Source organism: Capsicum annuum, chromosome 12, assembly GCF_002878395.1.
Source record: "Capsicum annuum cultivar UCD-10X-F1 chromosome 12, UCD10Xv1.1, whole genome shotgun sequence".
NCBI lineage: Eukaryota > Viridiplantae > Streptophyta > Magnoliopsida > Solanales > Solanaceae > Capsicum > Capsicum annuum.
In genome coordinates this window covers 78,389,017-78,399,834 of record NC_061122.1, presented here as the reverse complement: position 1 = coordinate 78,399,834, position 10,818 = coordinate 78,389,017, and the positions used below count along the sequence as shown (strand labels likewise).

The 10,818-nt window shown below is 35.2% G+C and overlaps 1 pseudogene; it reads left to right on the top strand.

The window, feature by feature from the left end:
* The first annotated feature begins 3,208 nt into the window (after positions 1–3,208).
* LOC124889795 lies at positions 3,209–4,356 on the top strand (annotated as a pseudogene).
* The last annotated feature ends 6,462 nt before the right edge of the window (positions 4,357–10,818 follow it).

The following is a 10,818-nucleotide window of genomic DNA, read 5'->3' as shown; positions in this document are numbered from 1 at the left end:
TTTCTCCATTCTTATGAAGAATTCGTGCCTACTTATTATTGTCTCTAAATTTTCAATCAAGGTAGATGTACGAATTGAGCGTGCTCATTGAGTGTCTAAACATACATATAATACATGAACAGCTATAAACTCTTACTAGTATTGACTTCCTGGACTAGTACTAATGGTGGCTACTCAAATGAGGTTGTTTAGTAAGGAGTAGGTTCTTGGAACCTTAATGCACTAAGGAAAAACCACTTCTAGTTTACAATTGATAAAAGTTTGTCCTTTCATTACATGCATCAGGGTAATTTGCTTTGGGGCAACCTAAACCATATGGGCACTGCTAATGAATTGATCATGATTATGTTTTCGGATCAAGGAGAATTAAAATTCATACTTGAATTCCACTAGGTCACCATAAACTAGGCCTTTCATCCCTATTTTTCTAATCAGACTCAAAGAGAGGTGAAATTCATTAATTTAGGCTTTTTATTAAGATTCTCTAAGGTTTGAAATGGAGAGATTAGATTGATTTCTTTTATTATGTGTGTTTGCCTCAATTTTATAGTCTCTCATTCATTTCATCCCTACCCCATTATATGAAATTATGTAGGAAAAAGAGTCCCATACTCTTCTAATCGGAGAAAGGTGCATTTCCTTCAGCCTTTATGCTTTTCAACTTGAACAAATTTTCCACATAAAGGAATTTTTAATTTTGTTGGGAGGGTGGATTCAATAAGAAAAATTGCCCCTTCTGGTTGGAATACCTATCAATCTTAGTAGACACATAGTACATATCTCATTTTATCAGCCTTTGAATACATTTGGTCTTCCATTAGCTTTTAGGTAGATTCAGTATCTGCCTTCTAAAATAGAGAAATATCTATGTGAAAGGAGCCTAATTCAGAGTCACTCATGGGAGAAGCAATGGCCTTTTCTCTTTTCCCTATCTACTTCAATAAGTCTAATAAGTCAGGAAGAGCTTTTACTTAGAGAGAGTTAGTTGGGTAGGGTCAATATCACTAAAATAACATCAGATTCTAACCCTAAGGGGACTTTACTCCCTTAGTAGATAATAACAAAGGCAATACAGGAGAGATGGAAACCAAGTAAGAAGTCATCATCACATCATAACAGCTTAAGAAAATAGGCTTAGTGAATCCTCACTCAAATTTTAAATGTAATGCAAGGAAATCCTCTCCATTAAAAATGGATCTTTCCAAATGACTTTCTAAAGCAGAGACTAGAAAATGAGAGAGAGAAGATAGTCAGTCTAGATAGCAACTAAATTTATTCTTTCAAGCTTAATGAATTCATTCTCTTAGGATCATTGAACTAGTTGAATGGAATTCCTTCCCACACATACTTAATGCAAAAGATCAAAGTCATTTAATCCCTTTACCCATGATAAAATATGACTTATTCTATCCCTTTGCAATCTCTATTACTTGAATAGGGGTATCAAAAGATCTCTGCTTACCTGATCCTTTGATAGAAAAGCTACATGACTCATTATATCCTAGCATAAAATATCTAAATTCACTATAGGGTTAAGAGTGACTTGGTTGGACTGCTGAATAACCTTTACTTTAGCGAGTTATAGGACAAACTATATTCAAGAGGAGAAAGAAAACTTAAATAGAACGATCAATGCCCATATCGGTCCTGGATTTTTTTTATGATGGTTGTGATTATCTCTATTAGATAGAAAATATCTTTTATTCATAGATGAAGTCCTATCTAAGGGCCTTCATTGCCCTTAAATTCCGTTCCTTAGTTTAATCCGAAACTCCAGATGTGTAAGTAGTGGCCAAGCTGCTTATCCTTTTCAAAGAGGTTATCCTTCTATCTCCCTACTTCTTAGTCTTATAATATAACCCGCCATTCAAGTAAATCACTTTACCCGATGTTTAGTGCCTTTTTTCTAGCATTATTGGTAGCAATCCCATTCTAGTACCCCAGTTCCAACCAGTCAAGTGGATTTCACTCCTTGACGGTCAGTCTATTACCCAACCCTGATCCGTTGCTTTTCATTGGTTAACAACCAACCAAAGTTCTCTATACTTCTTCACTATTAATATAGGCTTGACGGATTTAAGCTATATTGAGGGAATCATTTTATCTCAATCAATCAAGAATGTATCAACTAGATAAATTCACTTGTTTCATAGAATTATTTTGGTCATGCCTTTTTCTCTGTACTTTCTATATTCCTATATGCAACAATAGAGATGGAGTACTTGGGATTAAGAAAATTCTAAAACTATGCATCGGGAGAATCAGATCTAGAGAAATGGTCCCAGCAGTTTAGAAGATATCTTGAGAAAGGTTTTCGCACTGGTGTATCCTATATGTACTCAAGTTTATTTGAAGTATCCCAGCAGTGTAACAACATTGACTTCTTGAAAAAAAGGAGGAAGATAACTATAATTTCTTGTTTTTGAGAAATAAGTGACTCACAAGGAATAAAAAAAACATATTATATTTGATCTATAAGTCTGTATATAGTAATCCTGGGTGGGTCATCTATTGTATGATTGACATAATTCTAATTCATGATTCACATGGACAAGAAAGCATCAGCTTTTAGTCACATTATGACTTGGTTATTCAGAATAGAAATTACTTCAAACAGAATAATGGAATGGAAGGCTATAAGAAATTAAAATACTCATTTCTTTTCCAATTGCCCCACAAATATAGACACTCAAAAATGTTCTTGAGATGCTTAATCTCTATTTTTAGTAGGGAGGAATAGGCGGGAATAGAGCGAGACCAATCTAAGCCTTAGTATGGTAAGCTCTTCCTACGTGGAAAGTTGAATATGAATAAATGAATGCAGCTTCAACCAGAGAGATCAACCTGTACCTTTGAGTTGATGTTGCTAGTAGCACAGAACAAACTAATCCATGACCAGTAAGTTTTGCTAAAGCAAACTAAATGGAATTGTTACTTTCCAAAAAACTTACTTTAAATAAAAGAAAGAAGGTCTATTTTCCCACATAGTTTATCAGTCTAACCAATGATTCTCTTCTCAAAGTAATAGAGAGAGTCTTTTTCTAGTTAGACTTCTATCAATGGAATAAAAGGACCATGCCTTCCTATTTCTTTGTTTGTCTTGTCAAATAGAAAAAAAATTAGACCCCTCAAAGAGCCCTTCTTTACTTTACTGCTTTAGGGGTTGGGGGTGAAGGGGGATTTACATAGAACTGAGGCAAAGTGGTTTATGATGAAATCTTAAAGGTATTCTTGTCATTTGGTAGATCTAAGTCCATGGCCTATTTCAGGTTAACTTGGAGCTTTTCCAACAATCATAGGACGTGTGTTGTGCATGCACTCATTTAAAAGGGTGTAACACTTCTCAGTTTGGGCCTCATATTTCTCTTATATACGATGTTCATGGTGGAGTGATGTTCTATGTGATTCCACATTTGTAGAAAATCATACAAAGGTCATGCAATTAGGACCTTAATATGGTTTTATTCTATTTATCGTATCAGAGGTTATATTTTTTTTTGCTCTTTTTTAGGATTTTTCTCATTATTCTTTGACATCTATAGTAGATATTAGAGGTATTTGGCCCCCTAAAGGTATTGTGGTTTAGATCCTTAGGAGATTTATTTTTGTATTTTCCCTATTCCTCATCCATACGAAGCTGCCATAACTTAGGCTTATTATGCTATACTCGCGGGGAAGTAAAAATGAGTAGTATATGCTTTAGTAGCTATCATTTTACTAGCTCTAGTATTCATAGGCTTTAAAGGAATGAAATATTATTAAGAACAATTGACTATTTCTAATATTATTTATGGTTCTACCTTTTTCTTAGCAACTGGATTTCATGGTTTTCATTTCATTATTGGCACTATTTTCTCAATCATATGTGGTATTTCCTAATATCTTGCTCATCTAACCGATGAGCTTCAGATTGGATTTGAAGCAGTTGTATGGTACATGTGTTTTTTAGATGTGGTTTAGTTATTCTTATTTGTCTCTATCTATTGGTGGGGAGGCATATGAATGAAGGAATCAATGGATTGAGGAATGAAAGCTCAAGACAAAGCAAACTGAGCTTTTCTAATGAATTACTGCAACTTTCCCACTCCCTTTGATTATGATATTCAAAAAGGTCTCTTCCACTTTCCTACCAAAGCTCTTTCTATTCTGGCATATAAATGTAGGGATCAAAGAGATTATAGAAGATAATGTTCACCAAGAAAGGACCCAAAATTAGATCTTGGTCTATTTGAGTTTGTTCCTTTTAATTATAACTAAAAATATTTTCTTGTCTCTCATTTCATTTTTGAATAAAAACCTTATGGATCAAACTAGTATGTTGTATCGAGTTGTTTAAATCAGATCTTTATTTCAGTATAATAAGAAGGGGGCTTCCTTTGATCACTCTAAATCCACTAACTAGGAAGAGATAAAAGAAGAGGTTTTTACTTTAGGTAAAGAGAAAGCTCATTCCTAGCCTCTTTGTGTAGGAGTCATAACCCGCTATCTTTAGGCTAGATTCGTCAAAGCTTGTCAAAGGAGCAATCAACACTCGCTCGTAAGTTTTAAAAAATAGTAAGTGTATGGACAAGTTGATTTAGAAAGGTGAAGAGGAGTGGCCTAGCCTGGTTCTTATTTGTTTTCCTTAGCGGTATAGTACAACATATGGGAAATCACAACCAAAGAGAAGTAATGATATGAAAGATCTATAGGAAATCATAAAGTACATGAATTCTTTATCTCTTTCCTTAACTGAGAAAAGGGGAGCACACTCTTGATATACAGGTACATCTCGTTAAATCAGTCTTTTTCTCTATTTGCATATAAGAGGAATCAAACCATCTCTGTATTTGGAAGACAGATGTATAAAGTACTACTTCGATCCAACAACTTCTTAGGAGTAGGTTTTGGCTTGGGAAAAACCCATGGATAATCAAGAATATACGAATATTTTTGTTAGAAGGTTTCCCCCTACAATATTTTTTTGTTAAAATGAATGTGGGTGGGTGTCTGCTTTCTTTGAGCATTTGGATTCTAAAACAAATAATATGGCTAAATTCTAGGCCATCTACCGTAGTCAAATATTGGCATGGGATTTGGTAGTGCTTTTGTAAGCATATTCATATTGAAGAGAAAAGGTAAATCATGACAGACTAGTTGGTATCTGAAGCTTTAAAGCAACCTCTAGGTTATGAACAACTTTTGACCCATTTACCTGGACTTAAGATACCTAAAACAAAGAAAGAAAAGTAAAACATTACTATAAATGTAATACCCCGTATTTCCTTAGATTAATATTAACTCTCAGTTCATGAGTTATCCAACATAAAAATTTTGAAATTCTCATTATTTTTTAGTTTAGAGTCCGCCATTTCATAGAAAATTCAATTAGCTTACCAACAATATAAAATTCACCCAAATCTAATAACCGGGTAAGAAGTTATGGTGATTATAAGTTCCAGTTATTAAACACTGTCATTTTGATCACTAGCGCATCGCAGAGCCAGTCTACATGACAATTGTCAATTTCCAGTGTGACTCCATGATCTCACTGCATTGCAGAGGACTTCTAATTTCTAATTGTCCAATTCCAGTAAGGAACCGCGTATTGGCGCGTCACGCTAAGGACCTAATTCACATTTGTCAATTTCCAGTAAAGCAATGCGATTATACCACGTTGCGCCAAGCTACCAGGTCTCATCCAAGGTGGCAATGCAATACCACCACATCGCGCCACCATGAATTTTCCCAGTTGGCAATTTTCAGAGGCACGATGCAATAGCGCCACATTGCGCCATGGGTGAAAATTGGGACATTTTAATTAATTCTAAGATTTAATTTCCAAGGGATTTTAGGTCCTTTTCCCTCATTCCAATCAGCCTTAACATGGGATTAAAGCCCTAAATAGCCTATTATCCCATTATTTGCTCACTTATTTCAAGAAATAAAAGCTTTCTCTCTAAAATACAAAACCCTAAATTCAAGAATCAAGATCAAAACTCAAGAATTTCTTCAAGCACCTTCAAGAACTAATAACCCAGGTATGTTAGGTGTTCATCTATGGGTTCCTTTTACCCATAGAGTCTATGAATCCATTTTTAAAATAAAAAATGGTTGAATTTTGAATTTCCAAGCTTGAATTGAATTGAAATTTATATTTATGTTATTGTTGAGTTTTAGTCCATGGTTAAATTACATGCTTTAGTGAAATAAATCATTGTATGTGTTGGATTACATGATATTCATGATAAACCCTTCAATTTTTAAGTTGATTGATGTAGCCATGATAAATATATGTTTTGATTATTGTATAACCTAAGAATTTTCCCTATGTGTTTGATTTAATGCCTATGTGAATGAAATAGTGCCATTATAACATAATAGCATGTATTACCTATTCATGTATAAGTAAATGCATTACAAGTGTTTAACTAAATGCCTCTATGAGTGAACTATGGACAAGTATACATTGTAATGATTTTCAAGAGTATATTATGCTTTATTTTTCATGCTATCAACTCCTAGGGGTATTTAATACCTGACATTTAGCTGTGTGCCTAGAGCCATTGTCAATTACAGAATCTCAATCATGTCACGATCAGTAGTACTCTTAGTCAGTTATAGAACTTAGTAGAACTCAGTTAGTTACCAAACTCAGGAAAACTCAGTAAGCTCAGTATCAGTCTAGTTCAGTTCAGTATACTCAGTTTAGTGTCTTTTAGTTAGGAGTAGGATTCAGCACCGAGTAAACTCAAGGATGGGGGCTCACCTTCTAGTAGAGGGTGTGATCTCTAGAAGAAATCCTTGCATTCCAGAACTATGTATCCAGTATAGGTTGAGACATCAAACCTGCCAGTTGAGAGTTAGTGAGGTGTCTTAACCTGCCAGTTAAGGGTTCCAGCGTTCTTATTAGAGTACCTGCCAGATGAGGGTAACTCTTCAGTATCTTCACCTGTGGTATGTTACTGACATCCTTCCAACTGGGTTCACAGGTTAGACCCAACTCAATTATCTTATCTTATTTGGGGCATTTCAGTTAGATAATTAACTCCCACAGTCTCAGTTTCAGTCTTTGGAATAGAACTCAGTTTAGTTCTATAGAATCAGGACTGTCAGATACAGTTAGCCAATATCAGTAAATCAGTTATCAGTAACTTTAGATATCAGTTACTTAATTTTAGGATTCAGGACTTAGCTTCAGACAAGCTTAGTCACAGTATTTATTTATATACATATTAGTGCATACTCTGTATTTATAATAGTATTAGTTATCCATGTACTCTCATGTTCAGTTATACCATATCATACAGTCAGTTATTGTTCATGCATATGAACCCTTGCATTCAGCCTTACCTCATCTAGCATACCAGTATATTCCATGTTCTGATGCATACTCTTTCTACAGACCCTAAAAAATTGTCTCGTATTCTAAGCCTTAGAGCGTGTCAAGTAAAGTGTAAATTCAGCCCTAAAAAAATTAAGAAGTGCCTTACCAAGTGAGAAATTTTTAAACCATGTAAAATTTCCCTAATATCAAATTTTTGTCATGTATAGAATTGAATAAGATTTCCGTCGATACCAAATTCGCTCAAATCCAACACTCGGGCGAAGAGTTAGAGCCATTTTAGTGAGATAGTGTACCACCTGGCACTTTAGCGTGTCGCGAAGCTAGCCAAAATGGAAATCGTCAAAATCCAATGAGCCTCCGTGATTATGGAACATCACGCCAAGGATTAATTTTAGAGTTTTCAATTTCCAATGCACCAATGCGATTCCACCACATTGCAATGCCTTTCCAGTTCGCAACCAAGGTGGCAACGCAATTTTCTCTACGTCACACCACCAACCAGTTTCCCAATTGTCCAATTTCCAGTAAGTTGGTGTGATTATGGTGCGTTGCACCAACATGTAAAATTAGGATTTTTTAGTTTAATTCCAAGGGCGAAAAGGGTCTTTTCCCAACCCATATATATACTCCTTAACATGGGATTTGGCCTCATTTGACCCAAAAATACTAGTTTTCTCTCAAGGTTGTTCAAGAACAAGAGCTAGGGTTCCTAAATCAAGATCCCAACATCAAGGTTCTTCCGCTAAATTTTTAAGAATCAAGAAACTAAGGTATGCAGATGTTGATTCTTGGGTCCCTTTCATCCAAAAAGTTTAAGAACCCTTTTCTAAATTTCAAAGATCTTATGTTTGTGACTTTTCATAATTCATGTGAATTGAAATTGGATTTTATGCTATTATTGAGTTTTAATTCATATTTTGTTGATAAGGTTTCAAGCTTTGACCCTAGTATGTGATATTCATGTGATGTTTATAATAAACCCTCTTCAAGTTTCTTGTTAAGTGATGTGTTCATCTCAACAAAGTAAAGAAATTATTGAATAAGAAAAGTATGCTCCCCATATGCTTGATAAAATGCTCATGTGAAGGAATTAGAGACATTATAGCATGTTGATTAGAAATCCCCAATTGTGTGCAAGCCCATGCATGCCAAGTGTTTGTTGAAAATACTTAGTGAATGAATTGTGATATGATAGCATCAAATTCCCCAATTATGGGCTCTTTGATACATGCTAAGACTTTAATACATGCTGTTTGATGCAAGATCTTGTTTAATGGAGTATGATGAAATAGCATGTCTCCCTATACTATCACATATTTATGATTTCTAAATGCTTGAAGAGATACTATAGTGATTGTGATGGTGAATGAATGTCCATGGTCTTGATAATTCAAGAATGGTTATTCTTTACTTTTATGTTATCGAGTCCTGGGGTTATTTATACCTGACAAATTAGCTACAGTCTAGAGCCAATGTCAGTTTTCCCGATTATCTCAGTTCAGCCATAATTCTTAGAACTCAGTGAGTTATAGAACTGTGTACTCTCAAACAGATACAGAACTTAAGAAATCTCAATAATCTACACAATCTCAGTATTGCTAGTAATCTATCCTCAGTTATGTACTCAGCTCAGATCTAGTAGTATTCAAGTGTTCAGTTTAGTCCTCAGTAGCATTCGAGTAATCTATCCCGAGCTCAGTATCATTCAGTCAGATAATGAGATTCAGTAGTATTCTATCATATATAGAACCAAGTGAATTCAACTTAACTCAGTTAGATCAGTTAAGAAATATGATTAGTATCAGATTCAGTTCAGTTTAAGTTCAGTTAAGAGTCTTTCAGTTGGGAGTAAAAGCTAGCACCGAGCGAGTGCAGGGATAATGTCTTTCCCGTTAGAGAGGCAGAGTCGTTAGGAGCAATCCCTAAACTCTAGAACTGCGTAGCCAGCGCAGGATGCAGGAGTCACTCATTAGAAAAGGCTTGTCACCCGCTAGATAGGCTTGACTGTTTACTTCCTTAGGCTTGACTTTTTGCTAGGGTCACCCATTAGAGAGGCTTAACCAGAGAGGTTTTTACCCATGGCATGGTATTGATACCCTTCTAGTTGGGGTTATAGGTTGGACCCCACCAGTTCAGATTCGGGGTATATCAGTTAAGTGAGAACTCCCATAGTTGCAGTTTCAGTATCAATCTTCAGAGTAGAACTCAGAAATCAGGACTATCAGATACAATCATCTATCTCAGTACGGAACTTAGATAGTTTCATTGACTCATGGACCAGCCACTAGATAGGCAAGGTCCCACATAAAGTTATTGAGTAAATATCATTATCATATCCATGATCACCCGCTAGATAGGCTTGATCTCAGTCTCAGATTCAGTTGAGTAATATCATTATCAGATCCAGAGATCACCCGCTAGATAGGCTTGATCCCAATTTTAGATTTAGTTGAGTAATCTCATTAATAGATCCAGAGATCACCCACTAGATAGGCTTGATCTCAGTCTTAGATTTAGTGAATAATCTCATTATCAGATCCAGAGATCACCTACTAGATAGGCTTTATCTCAGTGTCAAATTCAGTTGAGTAATCTCATTATCAAATTCAGAGATCACCAGCTTGATAGGCTTGATCTCAGTCTCAAATTTAATTAAGTAATCTAATTATTAGATTTAGATAGTCGAGAGTAGTAAACTCATCTTTCAATCATTGGTGTGAGTAGATTCAGTTAATCAGCTCTAGTAACATCAGTTTCCAAGATCACTCGCTAGAGAGGACTGATCTCCACTCTAGTACTCAGTTATCAGTATTAGATGATTTAGTATTTAGTATCTCAGGCATTAGTAGTGAGTTCAGATGGTAGTAAAGTAGTATCCGATTTTTAGTATTTTGAGTCACGATGATTTCAATTATGGTTCATGCATTTATACATGTGTTTTTATTCAGTACTCTCATGATTATTTAGTTAAATAATTGTTCATGCATTAGCCCTTGTAGTTAGCCTTACCTCATCTTCATACTCGGTACATTCCTGTACTGAGGCATTTGTACTATGATGGTTTCTTTGACACCATAAGTTCGGAGGCACAAGATCCAGAGCGCCCTAGCTCAGTCCCAATCAGCATTAGTAAACATAGTAGTAAGTCCTCTCCAGTCGAGGATGATCCTTATTTTTATTTTTATCGTATCCGACTTAGTTTATTTTTAGTAGATAGAGTTAGTTGGGGACATGTCCCATCAACTCCACAGTTCAGACAGTTTAGAGGCTGTTTGGATAGATGTATTAGTATTCAATTTTCAATTTTGAGTATTTTTAGATATTTTGAACCTTATGGCCACTTTCCACATTTATTATCTATATTATGCAGTGTTCAGGTACAAATATCAGTAAAGGGTTAGCTTTTGATCCTTTGGGATCATGAGCACCATGTGATGTTTTGATTCTAGAAAATCGAGTCATTACACTTTCTTTGTGCTATGATGTCTCAT